Source organism: Camelus bactrianus, chromosome 3, assembly GCF_048773025.1.
Source record: "Camelus bactrianus isolate YW-2024 breed Bactrian camel chromosome 3, ASM4877302v1, whole genome shotgun sequence".
Taxonomy (NCBI): Eukaryota; Metazoa; Chordata; class Mammalia; order Artiodactyla; family Camelidae; genus Camelus; species Camelus bactrianus.
Window position 1 is genome coordinate 96959658 of NC_133541.1, and position 25127 is coordinate 96984784.

Here is a 25127-nt window from a genome sequence, read left to right on the forward strand (position 1 = left end):
ATCCAGGAAAGTCAAATGTATTTTCTTCTAATCATAGCCCTAGTCATAGCCATAGTTGATCAGGACAGTTTGTCATCGATTTTGGAAGTAATGTCTGCATTCACTTCCAGGTAGCTGTTGTCAAATCCCTGGAGGAGGGATAAGAGCTGAAACTGACTTTTCTCCCTGCACCTTCTCCATCTACTCAGTTGAGAGGAGAAGCAAGCAGATCAGAGAGAGGAGGGCACTTGCTTGTTTACAAAAGGAACTCTTATTGGTTTGGGTCAATGACCTGCACTTTTCATTAGGTTGTCTTTGATCTACACTATGACCACTAACCTCACTTCTGATAATCTATTGTTTATCTTGGGATATATGACTGCTTAGAAGAAGTTCCCAGTGAGTTAGTATGATTTAGACAAGCTATCATAGCTGATTGAGAAATAGGTCTTTCCATAGAGAGCTACATGCAGTATTTCTTCCAAGGACCTTATTATCCTACAATTCGTCTATATATATCTACCTGTATCTATCTATCTACCTATCTGTCTGTCTGTCTGTCTGTCTGTCTGTATCTCCTAGTAGATATAACTGTATAAACACATCAACTCAGTGAATTATAAGTTGGCTTTTGGCTTCTTGATCTTCTTTCCTCTTTCAGGGCAAATAACCTGTTTTATCAAGTTTATGGTGATTCATACTCAGCCAGTCATGTTATATCTACCAGTGGCAGAAACTAATATATTATGAATATTGAAAACTGAACTTGGAAGACAAAATTTGTTTCCCAGAGTACTCCCACCTAATTTGCATCAGAAAAATATAAAATCAGTTTTGGCCAGGATGGAAAGCAAAACGCCTAACCTGAGCTGATGTATAATAATGCCTCACTGAAGCCTCAAGCTGTCTGTCTCTAGAAATGAAGTGCTTGACCAAACTAGAAAGTCAGGCCGTGGTGGCCCCCTGCATCTGCACCTGTGCCTTTAAGGCCGGCCTCCCTGCTGGTTCCCTGAGTGACTCCCTAAGGTTCTTTGGGCACTGCTTGCTCTCCACCCCAGCGACCCTGCTGCTTCCCCCAGGGTTCTAGACTTTCCTGTCTCTGACTCAAACAAGGTGTCTTTCTTCTGTCACCAAGTTCATGTCTCACAGTTCTCTTACTCTTCTCATCTCAAGGCAGTTTTCATTCCTCCATCACATCCTCAAAGGTCAGTTGAGAGGTTGCTTACATCCCCAGAAGTGAGGGCGGAAGCAGTCTCACAGTCTAGCTGAAAGACCGCTGGGTGAAGAGTAGACTCTTGAGTCCTTGACCAAGACCTGCGTTGAATTCCTTTGGTAATACTGAGCAAGTCCCCTGCTAGTCCCTTAAAGTTATCAAGATAAATGTTCTTTCAGAGTCTCCTGAGTGCAAGCAACGTACATGTTAGCAGAGAACCAGTCAGGTTCCAGAAATCCAGTCTGTTTGAAGCCGACACGTTACCTCTAGATCCATGGGGCTCTCCAGCCCCAGATTTGCACATCCCACCTTTGAGCTCTAGACCTTTCTATTGCCAAATCCTAATGCCTCCATTAGGATTTGAAACCTGAACCCTGATTCCTTCTTCTTCTGAAACCTGAACCCTGATTCCTCCTGGTTCTTGTCAGTGGGTACTAATATCTCACTTCTGCTCAATCACAAATTTGTATTCAGCAGGGCCCTTCAGTTCACTTCAATGCAGCCCACATTTAAGGTCCTAAAAATCCAAAGTGTGACTCTGGCCAGCGGGAAAGATAGTCTGAGACTGGTCTTGGTGACACAGCAGGTATCAACAAGTGCTGAGTGAGCTAAACTGAACTGAGAGGTGGGTCTTTGGTACCTTGCAAGTCAGACTTTGGCTATCCCACCATCCTGCTGCAGATGGGAAGGTAAGATTCAGAACAAGAAGCAGGTGAGGCCCAGACATCACCTCAGGAAGGCAGCAAGCCCCTCCCTCTGATTTATGGAATACATGGAAAGGGACAGCAAACTAACATGTATTCTGCACCTGCTGCTTTCCAAGAAGTGCCACATGCTTTCCAGACATGGACTGACTGTGCTCAGCTTTCTAGTAGGACAGACAGTCCTTTGGATTCCAGTGATACCACTGACCCGCGGGCTCAGGTGTGGCTTTGGCCCTTTTTGTAGTAGTAGAGACCTCACAAATTCATCCCCTTCTCTCCCTCCTCCCTGTGCTGCTTTGGTTTGTTTATCCATCCACCTGCTGAAGGCATCTTGATTGTTCCCACCTTTGTGATTATGAATGAAGCTGCCATAAACATCCACGTGCAGGTTTTTGTGTGGACCTATGTTTTGAATACAGTGGGGTAAATACCTAGGAACAGCATTGGTGTGTCTTATGTTTAGTTCTGTAAGAAATGGCCAAACTGTCTTCCCAAATGGCTAGACCTTTTGTATTCCCACCAACACTGAATGCATTCTTGTTGCTTTTCATTAGCACTTGGTGCTGTCAGTTTTTTGGATTTTAACCATTCTAATAGGTGTTCATTTTTGTTTTCATTTGCAGTTCCCTTGGGAAATATGGTGTTGAGCATCTTTTCCTGTGCCTATTTGCATCTTCTTTGGTAAGGTGTCTTCATCAGATTATTTTGCACTTTTTCAATTGGATTATTTGTGTTCATAATGTTGGGTTTTGTATATTTTGGATTCACGTCCTTTATCATATGTGTTTTGCAAATGTTTTCTCCTTGTCTGTGGGTCCTCTATATGATTATTGTATGATTCTAACTAAAAGACATTCTGGAAAAGTCAAGACTACAGAGATGGTAAACAGATCAGTGGTTACCAGGGGTTGGAGGAGAGGAGATGTATGAATAGTTTATGCACAAGGGCTTCTTAGGGTGGTGAAACTATTCTGTACAATATTTTGAGTGTTAATTGTATGTGTCAACTCAGCTAGGCAATGGGATGCCCAGATATTTGGTCAGATACTCTGAGTACGTCTGTGAAGCTGTTTGCATGGAATTAACAATTGACTTGGGTAGACTGAGAAAAGCAGATGCCCTCCCTAAGGTGGGTGGGCCTCTTCCAATCAGTTGAAGGGCTGAATAGAACAAAAAAGCCAATTGTCCCTTGAGTGGAGGGAATTTTCTCCTGCCTGACTTCCTTGAACTGGGATATCAGTTTTTTCCTGCCTCTAGACTCAAACTGAAACATCTGCTCTTGAGTCTTGATCCTGGAGGCCTTTGGAATCAGACTGGAACTATGCCATCAACTCTCCAGTCTCAAGCTCACTAGCTGAAGATCTCAGGACTTATCAGTCTCCATAATTGCATGAACCAATTCCCTTTGGTTAACATTTTAATTAATACTAACATTGACCATTTTAAGTAATATTTAATATTAATAATATAAATAAAATAATACAAGTAAAAATATCTTTTATTGGTTCTGTTGAACCCTGACTAATGCAATACTACAATGGTCAATACATGATATCATGCATTTGTCAAAACCCATAGAGCTGTACAACCCAAAGAGTGAACCATGGTGAAACCATTAAGTTCATAGCATAAATATAAATGATTTCATATAACGTATCAGTATATGTTAATTAATCATAACAAATGTAGCACATTCATCTAAGATGTATAGGGAGGAGGGGGAATATGGGAACTCTATTATCTGCCCAATTTTTTTTGTGAAACAAACATAAAGTCTATTAATTTTAAAAATGTAGAGTATGCAGATCTTGGTGTGTTGGTGGTGTTTGAGGGAAGACTGATGTGCAGGGGATTGATGGTTCATGCTGTGAGATGCCAGAATTTGATAGTTAACTTAGAGAAAGGAAGAGGGTTTAAGTAGAGGTGTCCAGGTGCAGTGCAGTGCTTTCCAGGAATTTCCAGATGAATTGGTAGTGATGGTAGAGGTGGTGGTGGAGATTGTAAGTTTACTAGTACACTTAGGTTTGGAACTTGAACCAATTTTAAGCAAATGTTAAAAGATTAGGTGCTTAAATGGTATTGTGTAACCCCCTCAGTTTACCTGTAAGGTCAAAAATGACAGGTAGGTACCCCATCACCAAAAAGAAAAATAGATGAAGCACACTGAATTTGGATGGTGGTGCAAAATATTTCTTGACCTTCCCCCGATCCACTTGCGATATAAAGTCTTTCTTGGAGGTCTGCCCAGGAGACTCCTCTCTCCCTGTGTTTTCCAGTCACCCTGCCCTTGAGTCTTTCTTCTTATGCTCTTGAGCCAAGCCTCAGTCCTCTTCTCATGACCCTCATCTCCATTCAAGAGAAGGACTGCAAATGCTCTGTGGTCATTTTGACCCTCCTCTGGTTGCCTACAGTGGGTCTTTAGATGCTGCAGTGTGGATGCCACTTGGGGACTGGGATCCTTTCAGCAAAACTTCTGTCTTTCTACTGTCTTAACACAGACACCCTCTTCCTCAGGGAGGTCGGGGGAGGATGAGAGGAAACCCTGTCTTCCTACATTAGCTATTATTATTGTTATCATTATCATTGTTCTTTCTGGCACCTAGAACTGCCTGCTTCCTGACTGTTTCTCCAGCCCTGCTCCAGACCCTGGATATCCCAACGATAAACTCTTTTTTCCTTTGAAGTCACCTGAGTGAGATTCTGGCTGGGACACCAGCTGTTTTCCAAACCCCCTGATCTCCATACAGTGAGGCAGGGGCTGCTTATGCTGCAGGAGGTGAGAAGACAGCTCCATCCAGGTGCAGTTGTGTTCACAGGAGGCAGAACAATGTAGTTTGACATCTGTCACCTCCGAGGACATCATTTAATGAGAAATATATAAGGAAGGAGGCAGCTTTGATGGCCCCTGCTAGAAAGGCCCTGGCTGAATGGCATGTGGTGTAATTATTAGGAGCATGCGCAGAACTGACTCGGCAGCTCTGACTGCTGCTGCATCTCTGAGGCCGTCTCTCCCCACTCCTGCCCTTTCTGCTTCTCTCCCAGGCTGAAGGTTAGCCCCTGAAGGAGCGGAGTTCTGGCCAGAAGACTGGGGCCAGCCTGCCCTTCTGGCATCCCATTTAGACACAGCAACCTTGCATGTCAAAGGAGCATGAGCAATTCTACTTTCTGCCTTGAAGGCCAAAATCAACAGACATTATAATGCTAGCCCTTAGGGAAAGAGGGCAGAATCAGAGCCCTTTTATCCAGATCCTCCATATCAACATTTCCAATCCCGAGGGCCGGGTGCCTTTGTTCGTAAAAGGTCACAAGAAGAGCATGTTTACTCCAGTAAGCATTCTTAAGCAGTCTCACCGGTCAGGCCATTCCAGAAAGGTCTGCCTTTGGAGCCACATCATACAATGCCAAGAAACACAGAAGGAGCACGGAGTTCTCATATCTCACAATCTGTGTCTAATTACCCAGTCCACTGTGCTCCACCAGAATGGGTACTGAGCTCCAGTCCTGTTTCTGTCATGTACCTGGCAGGGGACTCCTCTCTCTGGGGCCTGTTTCCTCATTTGGCAAAGACAAGCTGCACTAGAACCTACAGCTCTGGGTCCACTTTGGAATAACCTGGCCAGCTTTTTAGTTTTAACTTAATGAATGCAGATTCCTGCTCGAATGCCAGGCTTGCCTCGTCAGGATTTCTAGAGGTGTGGCTTAGACCCTTGCATATTTAATGAGCTTCCCTGGAGATGCTGGAGCAGGCGCTGGGCACCCAGAAGAACCATGCTTGGCAGCCACTGAAGCAAATGGCCTTGAAGAACCCTTTGTCAGATGATTATTTTTAATCATAACAACATAAAATATAGGCACTTTTCAGGAAAGTCAGAAAAGTGGAGAAAATAGAATTTTTCAAGGATAATCATTCTACCTGCCAGAGATCTCTATGCTATTGTTTGTCTTTATACAGAGTTTTCTGTGAATTTTGCTTTTGTTCATTTGCCTAATTATAACCACACTACAAATACAAATCTATAGCTTGCTTTTTCATTTAGCACTATCTTAAAAACATTTTCCCGTGTTTTATCTATGTTTTATAACTAACATTTGCAAAAGTGAATGACATAATCTGAGAGCCTGTCCCCCAGCTTACTTTCTCACTCCCTTTTACTAGGCATTTTCAGCTCCATGAATTGAACCACTTGCTTTGTTGCAGTGCTTCTTCTCCGAGGGATGTCAGACCAGAGGGTGGGCCAGCTACACTCCGTCCCTGGCTTGGTGGAACCCTGACAACCCATGTTCTGCCCCAAAACTGCCCTACTTTGGCATTTGCACCAGATGAGGACCAATTCACTGAGTCAGACGCTGCTAAGTGAGACCAGCATGGACGCCTCTCCATTGCTCTTGGACTCCTCCCCTGAGAATCCTGCATCATTGCTGCTGATGGAACAGATTAAAGAGAAACTGATAGATCTGACCCATAAAACATCTCCTGATCATTCCCAGTCAGTTTTCATTTGCTATGGTTTGTTTGGCCACTTAAGGGCTGCAGTGAGCTTCAGGCTTAATTGGTGAAATCTCAGGTTTGGGAAGTTCATTCATCGACCCAATCACAAGCTTCCTCAGACAAAGAAGCAGGAAACTCAGGACTAGGCTTTGGGCAGAGAGGATGCTTAGTATCTGGTGGCTCGGGGCATCACCACTCTCAGCAAACTTCTCCTCATAGATGGCCAAAGCCAGATAATCCAGCTACACCACACATGAGTCAAGGAGGAAGCTGAGACTTTTCTGGGGGAAAGACTTATCTAGGATCTCAGAGTAAGTACGTGGCAGAGCCTCTTGGCCAGGACTGGATGCCTGGCCTTGATGCCTGACTGAAATGCTGATATAAGGTGCTCCTTCAGGAAGGCCTAATCACTCCCCCATGTTCCCCAACCAACTGCTTTGTCTCAAGCCCCGGTTAGTCTGATGTCCCCATCAGTCTGACATCCTCATGGTCATCCTTCCTTTCCTTTTCCTTTTTTCCTTCCTCCCTTCCTTCCTCAAAGTTTTTTGAATGTTAAGCAAATTTCAGGTTCACTACTGGAGAGTCAGTGGGTTCGCCAACTACTGGGAGCGACAGGCCAGCCCACCTATACGGCAGTCTCACCACCAATGTGGTAGATACTGTGATGGGGCTGTGCAAGCATAAGGAGGGGGACCAATCCCTGACTTGCAGAGGGGAAGTGCGTTCTGGAGCAGGTGACTGCTAAGTCAAATCCTGAAGACTGAGTAGGAATGAGCCAGGTGAAGCATAAGGACTATTCACTTTGGGTAAGAAAGCACACGACCCATGTGAGGGACTGCAAGTTATTCTGTATTTAGGGCTCACAGGGTTTGGAGTGATGGGACCTGGCCACTGGTGTGCCCTTTACCACTCATGGAACTCTGTAAGCAGTAGGTTTCCACTCCAGTGGGGGAGAGCTGTGGCTCTGTGCGCTTGGGGAAGCGGAGGGGTCTACCTTCCCACCCTGAGAGGAAAGGAAGTCTCCTTTGGCTGAATAATACTGAAGGCCTCTGTAGAGTGCAGATGTAACCAGGAAGAGGCTGTCGTATTCAGCCATTCCCATTGGCTGACATTGCTGCTCTTCCTGTGCCTGATTATGTGGGTACCCAGCAAGGTACTGAAGTGGTAGAACCTGGGAGTGATGGACTTTGTGGAGAAGAATCAGAAAAGTCTGGAGGAGAACTTGCCCAGGTGGGACATCACTGTGAAGGTCTCTAGGCAGCTGGGCAAGGAGTCAGCACAAGCAGAAGATGCCTGCAGCAAGGACTGACTGAGATAGAGAGCTGAGAGGACCAGCTCTGCATTGTCCTATATCAGTTGTATCCTGAAAGCTGATAGCATCCTTTTCTCTGGGCTCAGAGTATCTAGTTTCTTAAAACCCAGTGTCATAGGTTTTCTTTATCATAGCATCTAACTTATTAAAACTCAAATGCCATGGACAAGTGTTTTTGTTTTATTAAGACAAATGATGGTCTAAGCCTTTTATAAAATAATCTCCTTGAGGAGCTTGGATTTGTCTTTATAAAATCATCTTCACTTGGGGCATGGGCTAATTCTGGATGGTCTCAGCTATCACTACCCTCCAAAAATCAGACCACTGGACATTATCAATTAATCTTTTTTTTTTAAGTCTGCATTTGTTATTAAACATCTCATAGAGTTGTTTCATAGGCATACTGTCCAGCTGGTATCTGTTCTCTAGATAACCTGAGAACAGTTAAGAGACAGGCAGCCCAGAAAAAACAGGGAGAAGAGACCTACAGTAACTAAATGGCTGTTTCGTGTATTTAATTTAGTTTAGTCTTCACCACAAGTCTGGGAGGTTAGTTTATTCATTTTTCAATTAAGGAAACTGTAATGTAGCCTGAAGCGGTGGGGTGAAGTAGATTTCTAAGATAAACCCACTGAACCTTGCCGTTGTATAATTCCTCCCCTTGAGTGTAGGCAGAACCTGTAGATATGATGGGATAGCACTCCTAATTCCGTTATGTTATGTGGCAGAAAGATTGTGCACATGTAATTAAGGTTACTTACCAGCTGACCTTGAGTTAATCTAAAGGGAAAACATCCAGGCAGGCCTGACTAATCACGTGATCCTTTAAATCTATGCAGAGAGGTTGGAGACAGAGGAAGGCAGAGATTGGAAAAGTGAGAGAGGTTGACATGGAGGACACTCTCCCTTGCTGGCTTTGAAGCTGAAGGCCACGTGAGAAGAAATGCAGGCGGCCTTAGGGGCCTGCACCCTACAGCTGCAAGAAACTGAATTCTACCAACAACCACGCGTGCCTGAAAGCCCCGAGCCCAGAAAGGAATTCAATGCAGCTCTCACCTTGATTGCAACCTTGTGAAACACTGATCAGAGAACCAACTCAGCTGGGCCTGGATTTGAGGCCTACAGAAATCAGGAGATAATAAACAGGTGGTGTTTAAAACGGCTCAGCTTGTGTTAATTGGTTCCACAGCCATGGAAATTGAATATAGAAGGTGATGAACGATGAACCGGAACTTAAACCCAGGACACAGGCCAGGCCCCTCCCACCGCGGAGCTGCCTCTTCCGCCCTCTCTCCATCCGGGAAGGAGAGTGAGGGTGCTTATCGGGCAGTCAGACTCTACAAGTGTTTATTGAGCGGCTTTACGTACATAGCCCTGGATTAGGCCGTGGGTTTACAAGATGATTAAGACTCCGTAGCACCCCTCAGGGGGCTCGTGAAAGGCAAACAACAGGCGGCTAGTGGAAGCGTCGCGGGAGAGACCATGGCGGACGCGCGGCAACGCGCTGCGAGAGCGGGACGCCGAGAAGGGAGGCTCTCAAGGAAAGGAAGCTTTGAGCTTGGATTTGAAGACTTCAGTCGGAGGCCACCACAGACAAAGTGGGAAGCGCATATGTGAAAAGTATTAAAAACCAAACTCCGAGTGCAACAAGGCAGAAAGGTGAGGTGTTTGTTTTGCGAGGGTTTCGACCCATAAGCTAGGAAGCTCAGGGCTGTGGGGGCAGTGAGTTCTGAGTTGCTCACAGAGTAAGGGATTTTCATGGGTAAATGCCAGTTTTTGCTTTTTCAGCTGATTGGTTGCCTGGTGGTCTTCCTTATTTGGATCAGTAGCTGAGTTGGGGAGCAGGGAAGTCCCGAGGTGGTGTGAAGAGTTGGCGCTTGGGGATTGGCTGGCGTCCTCTACTGATCTCTGAGGAGAGCTGTAAATTCTTACAACTTACATTGGGTAAGGTTAAGTTTAATTTTCTTTAATGTGCTTGCGTTGGCCAACTGCATTTTATTCCCGACATAAGTGACTCCATTTTAGTTTGACACTACAAAGGGCAACAACATAGGGAAAAGTAGAGACAAAACACACATAGATTTAAATTCTAATACACAGTCATAGTATCTGGACCATCAGGTACATACAGGGCAGATGGGAGCTGGAGCTGGAAGTGTGGATTCTACTAGAGAGGGGCCTTTGATTCTGTGATGCAGCAGTCAGGCCATTTCCTCTAGGCGGTTAGAATAATTTCTCTGCTCTGCCAGCCCTGCTTGCCCAGAGATCTCATAAAAATCAAAAGACAATTTACTAGATGACATTCTAGGCTGTCTTAATATGCATTAAACATCAAGATTGACAGCCTCACATGGCTGCCATTCCTTTGGTCACCTCCTTCTCACTTAATTTAATCTGGGATGCGTTCCACAAACATTTCCTCTGCGGCACCTCTTGCTGGACACCGTGTGGCCGGGACACAGTAGGGAACCACAGGAGGCCCTTCCCCATTGGGAAGCTGCACTGACACTGCCCGGGGAAGGACTGAGGGAGGAGTGTCAAGGATTGAGAAGGTGTTTCCAGAGGAGAAGGGAATTTGACTCCTGAGAAGTTAGGGAAGGAAGAGGCTAGAAAGCATCAAAGGATTTCTTTTCAACATTCTGGAATTTTCTATATTCAGATAACTTGCTGCTTTTGATAAATAGCTATCACGCCTTAGCTGGAAAATATATAGGTTACCAGAACCAGTTCAGAGCTGGGGACTGTGCCCAGCATAATTGGATACTCAGGGCTGAATTATTGTCATTTCTCCACCTTAAGTGTATAAAGGCTTTTTTTCTTCATTAAAATTTGGCATTATGACATTACAGGCAACAAAATAATTCAAGGGGCATTTTGGAAAGGATTGTGTGTTTTTTGGTTTTTTTTTTTTTTCCTCCCTACAGCAGACATTTTTTCCTAGTCTCAAGTTTAAAGTTTTTCAGTCTTTTGTAAAAAGAATAAAAAATTGGGGGTTGGGGTGAAATTGTTCTGTATCGTGACTATAGTGGTGGTTTTATGAGTGTCTTAGCTCAAACTGCCATAACAAAAACCATAGACTAGGTGGCTTGAACAACAGAAATTTAGTTTTCTAAGAGTTCTGGAGGCTTGAAGTCTGAGATCAGGGTGCCAAAATGGTCGGGTTCTGGTGAGGGCTCTCTTTCTGGCTTTTAGATGGTCACCTCCTCACTGTGCACTCACATGTTGGAGAGAGAGTGACAGAGAGGACAGGAGAGAACGGGGGTGGGGTGGAGAGGCCAGAGGACAGACAGAAGGAAAAAGAGAGAGTGCTCTGGTGTCTCTTCCTCTTAGAAGGATGCCAATCCTGTTGTGTCAGGTTCCCACCCTTATGACTTCATTTAACCTTAATTACCTCTTTGTAGGCCCCATCTCCAAATACAGTCACATGGATGGATTAAGGCTTTAACGTAAGAATTCTGGGTGGGCAGAGTTCAGTCCTTAGCAGGGAGTATGTAAATCTGTCAAAACTCATCAATTTGGGTGCTTTAATTAAGTGCAGTTTATTGAAAGGTCAAGTTAGTCCTTACTTTAGAATTGAGCATCTAAGTCATTTGGTCTTTGGGAGAATAGTTGGAACAAGAACCACCCCCTTCCCCAAGCCCTCCATTATCTTGGGCTTACATCTGTGCCTCTGTGACTGGGCCCCAAAGGACAGGACTGGATATTGCCTCACAAGCTTGTTCTGCCTTTTCCCCAGGCAGCACTGGGCACTGGTAACCCCCTGCATCTCATTCAGCTTTGGGGGCTCTCAGGACCCAAATGAAAAACTGACTTTTTGAAAAGCAGGTCCATCTTACTACCTACCCTTGAGCATAAGGAATTTCCAAAGGGCCCTGGAAGAGCTGTGCAGTGGATGAAGGGTCTCGCCTGGTGCTGTCTCCACAGCTCCAGGACCCTCACCAAGGTTGATCCCTTCCAGAGGGCATCATGCTGCAGCATTCCCTACCCCATCCTGGACCACATCAGGACACGTGCTCGGTGTCTTAGGTTCTGCAGACTCAGTGTTCAAATAATGTACTGGGGGATGGTAATGGCTTGTATGACCCAGGATTACCTCTGAAGATAACAGAAGCATTCTGGAGACAGTGTCTGAACCCCAAAGAGTCTTGATGCTTTTTTTCCCAACCCTCTCTGAACTCTAGCCCATCTCCCCTATGATGGAGAGTTTTTTAAAACCTCAAATGAATCACGTCACTTTGCTGATTATAGTCCTTCGTTATTCATTCCTGTAAGCTTTCAGAAATTATATATTAAGTTTCTGCTGTTCTCAGCATTGGGCATACAGGAATGAATAAGACATAGTTCCTTCCCTCTAGAAAATCACTGTCTAGCAGAGGTGGATAGTCTTGTGAATACATAAACGTCACAAAGGGCTTGTAGGTGCTTTGATCGAATTGATTATGGGATTTAGCAGAGCCCAAAGGAGGGAGATGTCATTTCTTACTAGGGAACAACAGGGTGTCAAGCAAGGGAAGCTTCAAAGAAAAAGTGACCCCAAGTAAGGTTTTGAAATGATTGAGTTAAGACTTTCCTAGAGGAGTAAGCTACATGGAGCAAAGGTGTGAAGCAGTGTAGGCGTACTTATTCCCATTTTACTCACAAAAGCTGAGCTCAGACAGGTTAAAATGTTGCTTATAACCATAGTGTTCTTATTGCTAGTAAGAACTTCTACCAGGTTTTATTCTAGGGCTAGGAATATAGCAAGAAGCAAATTCAAACACAAGTACAGGGCTCTCTCCACTACTCAGCACTGAAACTCATCTTTTCAAGTTAACAGTTCTATCAAGCATCCCTACTGTGCACACATGGGGAACATAGAAATGAGCTCCACAATGCTGCCCTCAGAATAGATGTTATATAGGAAAGGAGATTATATACAGGCACAAATAAATAATTGTTTGGTCCTTTCAACTTTGTAATTTTATCTTGAAAAAAATCTTTGTTTTATTTCCTTGATGACAAAGTGCAAACATTACAACAAAACCAAAGTTTTATTGACCCAGTTCAGTACTTAGCACTTGAGCAAGGTCTTGATTTATATGTTCTTATGAACAAAATAAAATGAGCTCTGACCCAAAGGCAGTTGGAAGCTGTTCTGTTTGTTCTCAGACTCAGGCCATGTAGCATGAGTTGTCATTCTGAGAAAGGTCACTCTGTAGTTAAGTTGTTGAGTCTGCCATGTAGATTCCTTGTCCTGTCTCCTAGAGGGGGACCTCTGAATCCATAAATGAGAATCAATACTCAATCTACTTTAATGCCAAGGAGCTTTTCATATGGATGCCTGAACATCTATCTCTGGCTGTCAGAAGGAAAAGCACTGATTAGATCCAGATAGATAATGTCAGCATCCCCCACATGACACTTGAGTGTTAAGTGTAGGTGCATCATGTCATCTCAAGTCATTATGTCCCCCTAGGCCCTCCTGGCCTGGGCCAGTGGTGTCCAGGATAATTGATGTCCTCGACCGTAGTTCAAGAAACTTGAACATCACTTCTCTGGATGGTGATGGGGGCAGAAGCCTGGGAATGATTCTTGCTCACTGAAGCCTGCACAGTGGCATCCCCACCCCAATCCTCAAGTAACCAGTGAGACTTCTGGAAGCCCTACCTGGCCCTACAAGGGAAAATTTTAGGTCCCAAATTCCAAAAGTATCTACATATAAAATATGGGAGATCACAGTAGATTCTATTAGATTTTTTTCAGGGCCATGGAATCCAGGAACATAACCTACCCATAATGTATTACTCTCCATGTGAATCCCCAAGAGAATGTACAGGACAAAGATAAAAGACAGACTCACATTAGTGTTAGCTGGGCTTTGACCCTAGACCCCAATAAAGAGAATGCAGGTAAGTTAGACTGGGCCACAAGGGGCACTCCTTTCTGCCACATCAGTTGTGCCCTCTCTCTAGCCCTGGGCCCATGGCAGATATTACTAATCGATTATGGTACTCTACTGTTGGTCCAGACTTAGCCTCAGACTCATTTTCAGTACTAAGTTTGAAGAAGCCACTCTAATTCATAAAATTGGCACAAAGACTAAGCCTGTTTGCATTTTTTTGTGGGCCAGAGGATGAGTGAGACTTGCTTTGTACTGTCCTTGTCTTGCTGCTTCCTACTGGGTTCTCCTGCTGTTCTAAGCTTGGCTGCATAACTAGATTTCCCGCTATTAAGAAAGATGTCACATACTTGGATTTTGGTCACTAAAACTCTGCCATGTGTCTCCTCTCCTCCCTCTTTTCTTAACTCCTTCTAGCCAATGATGAGAGATTGCTGTTTTCTCTTCATCTTCATCCATTTGTCTTTTTCCCTTATTTATGAGTTGAGTCATCACTCTTTGCTTGGGTTATGTTTGTTTGTCCTCTCCCCATCAGCTCATATTCTCTAATGGTTTTCATAAAAATCAAATCTTGGAAAGTTTCAACAAAGAGTCATTTAAACCTTCTCTTTCATTGTTAATAACACAGCCAGTCTTACGTGCCAAATGTATTGGTACCTCTGACTCTACTGTCTCTTAACTTGTAACTGAAAATGCTGTCACCCACTGACTCAGGGCTATTTTATGTCTTGCTGTCTTATGATATCTCTGGGGCTCTTGTTAAATAATAATACTCTCACTGAAGCCTCAAACCTGCCTGCCTCCTTTAGAAGACTTCCTTTCTCTGCTTGACCTTATCTCCCCTTGGCTTCCCAGGTTGAGCCTAAATCTCCCTTTGGTGTCCTTGCAGGAAGTCAGGGGAAGATGCCAGTGAGTGGGCATAAGTGATTTCAATTACTCATAAGCCCAAAGGCTCTTAGGAATTGACTAATAATTTCTGCTTCCTTTAGAGGATGGGATTCAAATCAGTGTTTCCCTCTAACTCAACCGATTTCACTCTGAAGGAGGTATTAATCTTGTTGAGATTCCAGGGACTCATTTTGCAATAAAGGACATGTCTGAAGGGCATAAACAGTCCCTAGTGGACAGACACATTCTCTCTTTGATTTCGTCGCTGTAGCTGATGAATTTCTATTTTGTGTGATAATAATAAGGTTCAAGACTTGGGTGCTGAAGGAGTGGTAGGTAGGGAATTGGCAGAATGTTCTCATGGCTTCCTTTATCTGAAATTATTTAAGTTCAACTAAGTCATCACAAATGTCCAGGGACAAAAAGTATCTTCACTGGCCTTATTAGCACTCTTAAAATGACTCTTCAGAAATCTCTAATTCTCCAGCCTTGCCTTCTTCTGATCCATCCTGTACCCTGAAGCTATAGTGATTTTATGAAATGTGAATCTGATCATATCTCTGCTTTTGGAAAGAGGAAACACATTCAGAGCTCCAGGACAAGGATCAGAAACTGATCTTGCTTAGGGAAAAGTGACCCTTGGGTGCCCACAAGCTCTGACTTATTGGAGAAATCAGTTTCTGGTAAAGGGACACAAAGACCTCAGCCTCCCTAGGGGAGACTGTGGTGGTGAGTAGAAAAACGAAAAGGAACTAGAAAACAACTTTAAAAAATTAAAAAATCTAAGGGTTTTGCAAAATAGGAAAACGCTTGTAGGATACCACATTCTGAATTTTTTAGTAAGTACATATGGGGTCTCCTCCTAAGCAGAGAATCCTGGGTCTACTTTTAGACAGGATTATGGGGTTATGGGCCCCAGCAGGGCCGGCTGCTCTGTTCTCATTTCTGGATGAGGCCAGAAGCACAGCTTGGCTGCCCTGTTTCCCCTTCCAGAACTCTGGGCCTGATTAAGAGGCAACTCAGATGTACCCAGGTGGGAAGGAGCCTCCGTTCCTTTGCAGTGCAATTGGAAGCAGTCACAGCCAGCTGTCAGGACTGAGATAGGAGAAGCCAGAGCTGGGGAGCTGAGGTCAGCTGGGGGCCAATGTCAGACTTGGGAGCGTGAAATGAGGCTGAGCTGGGGCAGGGAGGATGGAGGGGTCTAGACTCTGACGTTAGGTCAGCTCTGCAGGAGACATCTGATCTGAGCAGTGTGTGAAAATTGGAATTTGGAGTCAGATTCAAGGGCAAACAGAACTTGTTAGGAAGCTTTCAGGACAGATTCTTGGCCAGCTGGGGAAAAAAAAATCACTTCTGGGGATTAGAAGACCAGAGAGGCCAAGCCCACCTTCAGTCTCCCCTTTGCTCTGAGAGCTTCCACCTCCTCTGGTCTTAAAGGCACAGCCATCCCAAACCAGTGTCTGCTAGAGGTTAAGGTGCTGATCCCCATTATGCAATCAAAAGATAACAGCATTTTGATATCAATCCCAAGGGGGTCCACATCACAGCAGAGGAAAATATCTGCGATCCTTTCCTTTTGAGTGGGACTGACGTTCATTAGCTTGTGGGTCCAGGGGCAAGCTGGGCAGCCCAGCCCCTCTGTGGGTTGTAGGCGTATGTATTAGGAAGTGCCTTTTATTTCAAAACTTAAAATTTTCTGTGATCAATTTTGAAATAGTCATTCATCCTGAGGCATCACAAAGCTAAAATTGAAAATCACAAACATGGTAGCTTTGTCATGGACCAGTGCCACATGCAGCCTCCCCACTTTCTCTTGTCCTCTGTAAGTGCTTACTGGGATCTCTCTGTGCCAAGATGCCCTTCCCCAGCTGAGCATCCACTCTGAGACAAGCTTCTCGAAACACACTGGCAACCTCTCCCCAGTCTTCCAGCTCTCCAAAGACCAAGAGCGCTGACTGATTTTTTTTTTTTAAATACTCATTTTGAAGGTTAAGAACAAAAGCCATAAAATGGGCTTATTTTTTTAATAGTCAAAACGGTGGTCAAAAGGACAAGATAAAACATCCGCAGAACTCAGGAATGCCAGATAAGCACAGTGTTTGTTACAATTTTTTTTCCCCTGGCGGCTTGGAGGAGAACTTTCACATAATTCCCCCATTTTAAATGATAAGTGATTCAACAGGAAAAAGTGGTGGGCAGTCTAGCTTCCCACTGAGTGCTGTGATTCATCCTCATAATTTTAATGGCTTTGATTTGCAGTGTCCTGTACCTGACCTTGAACATCAAGGGAAGGGATGCTCTGATCAGTCAGTGTTGGCAGCCTGAGCTCAGAACCATCTGATGATTGTATGGGAAATCCCCATCTCTGATGCTGGGACTGATGAAGTTATTGGTTAAAGGAATATCTCTGTCTTCATTTTGTGCAGGCATTTCCCCTCCCTGAAATAGCCGTTCCTAACCCCAGGCCATCATCACCTGCAAGGAGCACCATGAGGGCAAGGCCAGCTGCTACTCAGCCCTGCTTGCCTCCCAGGCTTCTCACAGGGTCCTCACGTGCTTGCCGATGCAGCCTTGGTTCAGGCCGGCATTCACCCCCGCTAAGCAGCCTCTGCAACCCCAGGCGTTTGCTGCTACGAGGCAGTTAGTACACTGAGCAGAGTAGTTTTTGGCAAAGAATCATGCAGAATTGAATTTTACTGCTGATAGATACTAGATGTGTGACTTTAGACAAAGAGCCTCATCACTGAACCTGCTGCTTTGTTAAAAAGAAGAAACAGGAGGACAAAAAGAACCCTATGGTAAAATTGAGTTTGAAAATATGAGTGTGCATAAGGGTAACTTTGAGGATAAAAACAGGATGGTGTCTGCACAGTCTCTTGCCTTCCTCCTGCTCTCCACAAGCACTTCTGGACACCTCTCTGCCCACAGCTGAGCTAATGCCAAGGGTGTAGCAGTCAACAAGAAAAACATGCCCTTTACCCCACCCAGCTGACACCTGGGGAGAAGCATCTCACAGATCACTCTGTTGCGGCACATGATAGGTCATCAGAAATGGGTGGTCTCGTCAACTTCATTATTCTCTGCCCTGAAGACATACTGTGTTTTTTTAACTTTGTGTAAATTCACTCTTGATATGTTTCACATTCCCCTGGTTCGGTCTTCTGTAGCCAAGGAAGGAGCCACAACCATTGTTCTTTTCTCTGTAATTAGCATGGAGTTCCCAGTAAGAGTTCCATAAAAGGTTCGTTATTTAACTAACTAGCAAAACTCAGCTTCCAAGAGAGACTTTTTGGAACAGGATACAGTGGCAAGAGTGGCATGTTGAAAATCACTTCTCACACTTTGAGCTCTGGGTCAAGATGAAGAAGGGAGAAAGAAGAAAGGGCTTTGCCCTTTGGTGGGCTGGGTGAGGCAGGTGTCCCACGGACTGATCCAGGTACACGCACATCAGCGAGTCAGCGCCGTTGGGGAGTGGACAGAGAGGAACGCAGCTGCGAAGGGAAAGGTTGCTTTGCCAGGTCTCACTAACACCTTATGTTTACTTTGCCCACTTTACGACTCTTGAGAAACAACTAGAGGAGATTGTTTGAGGGAAAAAAAAGGAAATAAGCCCAGAAAATGTATTTGTTATTCAGCATGGCATAATGTAGGTGATTTTAACAGCAGGCAGAAATAAGCTGTTTCGGTAAATTAATTCAACTGTAGTGACAAAGCATCCTGAAGTCACAGACGCTACCCCTGGCAAACCCTTAGTTCCTTGGCAGCAGTGCTGAAACCCAACTTCATGTAATTAAAATAAGGGAATCTCCTTTCCGGGAGAACTAGCCAGGGAAACCAAATAAAATAGCAACTTCTCCAAATGGCTTTCCTTTTCCTTACTAGTTCAAGAAAACACTGATCAAGTGAGCAGAATCAATTAATTGTGTTTCTAAAATAAGAAAGCTGGTGTCTCTGATAGTGGAGCTTATATGTTAGACCCTTTTTAAACAGAAGATGGTCACAGCCCCCCAGTCAAGTGCCTCCTCACCATCAAGTCCGTGAGCAAAAACCATGCTGTTCATTACTGTTCTGACTCTCAGACATGTAAGGCTGGGAAAAATCTGGAAAACCTAATAGGAGAAACTTCAGGTGGTTTCTAGCTACATTTTTTTTTATGGTTTATACATGTCACCCATGTAGACATACACAGCACACAATTGATTTCAGTTTTGTTACAAATGTTAGACAGTGATTGGATAAATGAATGCTAAATAAGCCATGTGACTGTTGTACCCTCTGTGGTCCAGGGCTGGGGGAGAGCCTGGAACAGCCCTGCTTACAGTCTTTGGTGGCCTCTCCTCACAGGAAGCAGGCTGGCCCTGACCCTTGCCAACCTCTCTATCCTCATCCTGCTCATTGTGAACTGGTCTTGCTCAGCTGTCTCCTTGCCACATGCTTTGTACCAATCATCCTCTCTGCTAGAATTTCTCTTTCTTTGTCTGTCTCCTCCTCCTCGGTGCAACCGAAAAATCCCCACCCATCCTTCAGGCCTGGCTGCAGGATTTCTCTTCTAGGAATCCTCCCATGACTGTCCCCTCCTTCCTGATAGCTGGCCTGGCTGGATGCTCTCCTCAGGGCTTTGCCTACACCTGCCTTGACTCTCTTTGCAGGCGTGGCCTAATTTATAGGTTTGTTTTCAGTTGGTGTCCTGTCCATTACTGTCCATCAGTACTCCTGACCTCAGCTCCTCAAGGGCAGGGGCTATGTTAACACTCGTTTGAATCTCCCACACTTAGGGAAGTACCTGGAACACTACAGTTAAACACCTGGTGGAAGAAGGGAAGAGGGGAGAGGAGAGGGATGGTGGGAATGCCAGGGCAGAACAGTGCAGTTCCCTGAGAAGGTCTGGGGCGGAGGGCGACGGAGGCATCAGTGCTGCTGACGAGAGGCCAGCACAGCCAGGGAATCAGAGTGACTTGTGAAGTTTCACAGACGAAGTGGAGAGTCTGCCTTGCTCACTGAGATGATAACTTGAATGAAAGAGGGAATCCTGGGCGTGTAGAGGTAATTCTTTTCTTCATTATACTCAGGAGCTACTCAGAACTAGGTGCATAGAAGCCATGCTTACTAAAGGGCCAGCTTTATGTTTTAGTCAAGGTTCCCCAGAGAAACAGAGCCAGTAGGATGCATGTATATGTAGAAGGAGACTTAGAGTCAGGAATTGGCTCACATGACTCTGGAGGCTGTCAGGTCCCGAGATCTGCAGGAATTGTCAGCATGCTGGAGAGCCAGGAGAACCACTGGTGTAGTCCTAGTCCACAGATTGGCAGATTAGAGACCAAGGAAGAGGTGATACATCAGTCTCATTCTGAAGGCTGGAAAAAGTCAATGTCCTGGTTCGGAAGCAGCCAGACGCGAGGAAGTCTCTCTTACTCAGGCCAGCACTTTTGTTCTATTTAGGCCTTCAACGGATTGGATGAGGCCCATTCACATTAGGGAAGACAATCTGTTTTATTTAAATGTTTTCCCAGATTAAAATGTTAATCCCATCCTAAAAGACTATCACAGAAACACGCACAATAATATTTGATCAAACATCTGGGTAAGCTGTGGCCCAGTGAAATTGATACAAAGTTAACCTTTACACTTGGTAATGGCAACAAATTGAAAATAATCTCAATATTTTCAAAAGCCGATTGGACCAATAAATTATATATTTGTGCACAGGGATACTATACTGCAGTGAACATTCATGCCAGAGCTTAACTCATCAATATGGATATATCTAGAAAATATAATGTCCAGTGCAAAAAGAAAGTTGCCAAAAGTTAAAACTCTATTTGTAAAGTTTTAAATGCTAAAACAAGTCCATGTATGGATACACATATCTATGTAGTAAGAATATAACAACATGCATGAAAGAATAAACAATTTCAGATTTTCCTTTAAAAAAGGAAAATTTAAAGTAAACACGACAAAAGGCTAACCAAAAATTAAAACTATAAGTAGTTTTCTATGTATTCAAAATAATTTTATAATAAGATGTTTTTGAAAGAGAAAGAATAGAAGAAAAAGGATTCTGCTAGTTTGAGGACTTCCACACATACCCAGCTCACAAGTTTGTCTCAGCAAGGTGATTTCTCATGAGCATATATGCACCTGATGTCAGGTTTGAGTGAATATTCTCAGCCTGTTCCCTTTACTCTCTGGCACTTTATTATTTCGTTTTGTCCTGTTTTTGTAGATAATATTCCATTATAGGTTATTATAAGATTTTGTGTGTAATTCCCTGTGCTATATAGTAAATCCTTCTTGCTTAACTATGTTATGTATAGTAGTTTGTATCTGTTAATATCATACTCCTAATTTTTCCCTCTCTTCCCCCTCTTCCCTTTGGTAACCAAAAGTTTGTTTTCTATGTCTATGAGTCTGTTTCTGTTTTGTATATAGTTTAGTTTGTATTATTATTTAGAGTCCACATATATGTGATATATAGTATTTGTCTCTCTGTCTGACTTTCTCTAAGCATTATATTCTGTAGGTCCATCTGTGTTGCTGCAAAAGGCAGTATTTTGTTCTTTTTATGGTTGAGTAATATTCCATCACACACACACCGTTGCTTTTTAAGCCAATTGTCTGTTGATGGGCAATTGTCTTTCTTCCATGTGTTGGCTCTTGTAAATAGTGCTGCTGTGAACTTTGGGATGGATATATCTTTTTTAAAAAGTTTTCTCTTTTCCAGATACATACACAGGAGTGGAATTGCTGGGTTATATGGTAGTTCTATTTTTAGTTTGTTTAAGGAAACTTCATACTGCTTTTCATAGTGCCTGCACCAATTTACATTCCCATCAACAGTGTAGAAGGGTTCCCTTTCCTCCACATCCTCTTTAGCATTTATTATTTGTAGAGTTAATGATGGCCATTCTGACCAGTATGAGGTGTTACCTCATTGTGGTTTTGATTTGCATGTCTCTAATAATTAATTATGTTGAACATTGTTTCATGTGCTCATTAGCCATCTGTATGTCTTCTTTTGAAAAATGTTTATTTAGGTCTTCTGCCCATTATTTTAATTGAGTTGTTCCTTTTTTTGATACTGAGTTTTATGAGCTATTTGTATATTTTGCATATTAATCCCTTGTCAGTCCCCTCATATGCAAATATTTTCTCCCATTCCAAAGGCTGTCTTTTTGGTTTGTTGTTGGTTTCCTTTGCTGTGCAAAAGCTTATAAGGTCCCATTTGTTTATTTTTACTTTTATTCCTTTTCCCTTGGGAGACTGACCTAAGAAAATCTTGGTGTGATATATGTCAAATGATGTTTTGTCTGTGTTCCCTTCTAGGAGTTTTACATGTTGTTGTCCAGCTTTCTCAACATCACATGTTGAAGAGGTTCTCTTCTCCACTATATATTCTTGCCTTCTTTGTCATAGATTAATTTACCGTATGAATGTGGGTTTATTTCTGGGTTCTCTGTTCTTTTCCATTGATTTATGTGTCTGTTTTTGTACCACAGTACCACACTGTTTTGATTCCTCCCGCCTTGTAGTTTAGTCTGAAGTCTGGAAGGTATATAACTCCAGCTTTGTTTTTGTTTTTTTTTTTTTTTTTCCTCATGATTCCTTTGGCAATTCTGGGTCTTTTGTGGTTCCATATGAATTTTAGGATTATTTGTTCTAGTTCTGTGAAAAATGTCCTGGGTATTTTGATAGGGATTACATTAACTCTGTAAATCGTTTTGGATAGTATGACCATTTTAACAATATTAATTCTTCCAATCCAAGAGCACAGGCTATCTTTCTACTTTTTTGTATCATCTTCAGTATCCTTCATCAGTGTTTTATAGTTTACAGCATTTAGGTCTTTCAACTCCTTGGTTAAGTTTATTCCTAAGCATTTTATTCTTTTGATGTGATTTTAAGCAGGATTGATTTTTTTATTTTCTCTTTCTTATATTGCATTATTAGTGTATAGAAATGCAGCAGATTTCTGTCTGTTAATCTTATATTTCACTACTTTGCTGAAATCATTTATTAGTTCTAGTAGTTTTTGTTTGTTTTTTGAGAGTTTAGGGTTCCCTGTATAGAGTATCATGTCATCTGCAAATATTGACAGTTTTACCCATCCCTTTCCAATTTGGATACCTGTTATTTTTCATTTCTGATTGCTATTGCTAGGACTTCTAATAGTATGTTAAATAGAAGCAGTAAGAGTAGGCATCCTTGTCTTGTTCCTGTATTTTAGGAGAATGCTTTCAGCTTTTCACCATTGAGTATTATGTTGGCTGTGAGTTTGTTGTAAATGGCCTTTGTTACATTGAGATATGTTCCCTTTATACTCACTTTTATGAGAGTTTTTATCATGAATGTGTGTTTAATTCTGTCAAATGCTTTCTCTGTGTCTTTTGAGATAATCATGTGGGTTTTGTCTTTCCTTCTGTTAATGTGGTGTATTGCATTAATTGATTTGTGTATGTGGAACCATCCTTGAGACCTTGGTATGAATCCAACTTGATCATGGTGTTTAATCCTTTTTAAGTATTGTTGGATTCAGTTTGCTAATATTTTATTGAGGGTTTTTACATCTATATTCATGAAAGATACTAGTCTGTAATTTTCTTTTTTTGTAGTGTCTTTGTCTGGTTTTAGTATCAGGGTGATATCAGGACTCAGAATGAATTTGGGAGTGTGCCCTCTCTTTATTCTTTTGGAAGAGTTTGAGGAGGATAAGTATAAGTTCTTCTTTATATTTTTGGTAGAATTCTCCAGTGAAGCCTTCTGGTCATGGACATTTGTTTCAGGGAGATTCTATTTCACTTCTAGTGATTAGTCTTTCAAATTGCCAGTTTTTTCTTGACTCAGTCTTGGAGGCTGTATGTTTCTAGAAATTTGTCTATTTCTTCTAGGTTGCCCAACTGGTTGGCATATAACTGTTCTTTGAATCCTCTCATGATTTTTTTGTATGTCTGTGGTATCAGTTGTTATTTCTCTCCTTTCATTTCTTGTTTTGTTTATTTGGGTCCTTTGTCTTTTCTTCTTGATGAGCTTGGCTCAAGATTTGTCAGTTTTGTTTATTTTTAAAAAAAAAACCAAACCCAGCTCTTAGGTTTATTAATCTTTTTGTTTGTTTTTTATCTCTCTTTTATTTATTTCCTCTCTGATTTTTATTATTTTCTTCCTTCTGCTGACTTTGGGCTTTGTTCTTTTTCTAATTCTTTTTAAGTGATAAGTTATCTTGTTTAATTGAGATTTTTCTTGTTTCTTGAGAAAGGCCTGTATTACTGTGTACATCCCTCTTAGAATTGCTTTTGCTGCAACCCATAGAGTTTGTAAAGTTGTGTTTTCATTTTCATTTGTTTCAAGGTATTTTTTGATGTTTTCTTTGATTTCATTGTTGATCCATTGTTTTTTTGTTTTTTTTTTTTTACTAGCATATTGTTTACTCTCCATGTGTTTGTTCTTTCCTGTAGTTTTTTTCCTTTTCTTTCTGTGATTGATTTCTAGTTTTATACTGTTGTGGTCAGACAAGATGCTTGATACAACTTCTGTCCTCTAAAATTCATTGAGGCTTGTTTTGTGACCTAGTGTGTGGTCTGTCCTGGAGAACATTCCATGTGCACTTGAAAAGAATATGTAGTCTCCTTTTTTTGGATATAGAGTCCTGTAGCTGTCAATTAAGTCTAACTGTTTTAATGTATCCTTTAAGACCACCGTTGCCTTATTGATAGTCTGTCTGGATTATCCGTCCATTGATGTCATGGTGGTGTTCAAGTCTCCTACTATTAATGTATTGATATCAGTTTTTCCCTTTATATCAGTTAGTATTTATTTTATATATTTAGGCGCTTATTTGTTTTATATACTTAGGTGCTCATATATTGGGTGCATATATGTTAACAATTGTAAATCTTCTTGTATTGATTCTTTTATCAGTATATAATGCCCTTCTTTGTTTTTCTTTATGGCCTTTGTTTTAAAGTCTATTTTGGCTGGTGTGAGTATTGCTAACCTTACTTTCTTTCTTGTCATTTCCATTTGCATGAAATACCTTTTTCCACCTATTCACTTTCATTCTCTGTGTGTCTTTCACTCTGAAGTAAGTCTCCTGTAGGCAGCATTTTGCAGGTTCTCTTTTGTTTTTAATCTACTCAACCACTCTGTCCTTCGATCAGAGCATTTAGTCCATTGATATTTAAAGTAGTTATTGATAGGTATGTACTTACTGCCATTTTATTCTTTGTTTCCCAGTGGTTTTTATAGTTCTTCCTTGTTCATTTCTTCTTCTTTTTTGTTTTTCCTTTTCTGGTGTGATGATTTTCTTTTGTGATATGCTTCAGTTCCTTTCTTTTTGGTTCTTGTGAATCTATTGTCTGTTTTTCATTTGTGGTTATTATAGGATTCATGTATGTTGACCCATAACTATATATACTAGCTTTAAGCTGATAGTTATTCAAGTTCAAACACACTGTAAAAGATCTACATTTCTTTATTCCTCTCCCCTAAATTTTGTGATTTTATGTTCTATTTTACACCTTCATGCTTATCCTTTTATTGCTTATTGTAGTTATAATCACTTTTACAATTTTTTGTTTGTTTTTTAATCTACATACTGGCTTATTTAAGTATTCTTTAATCCTCACTATATATTTGCCTTCCTAATGGGATTTTCCCTTTCCTGTAGATTC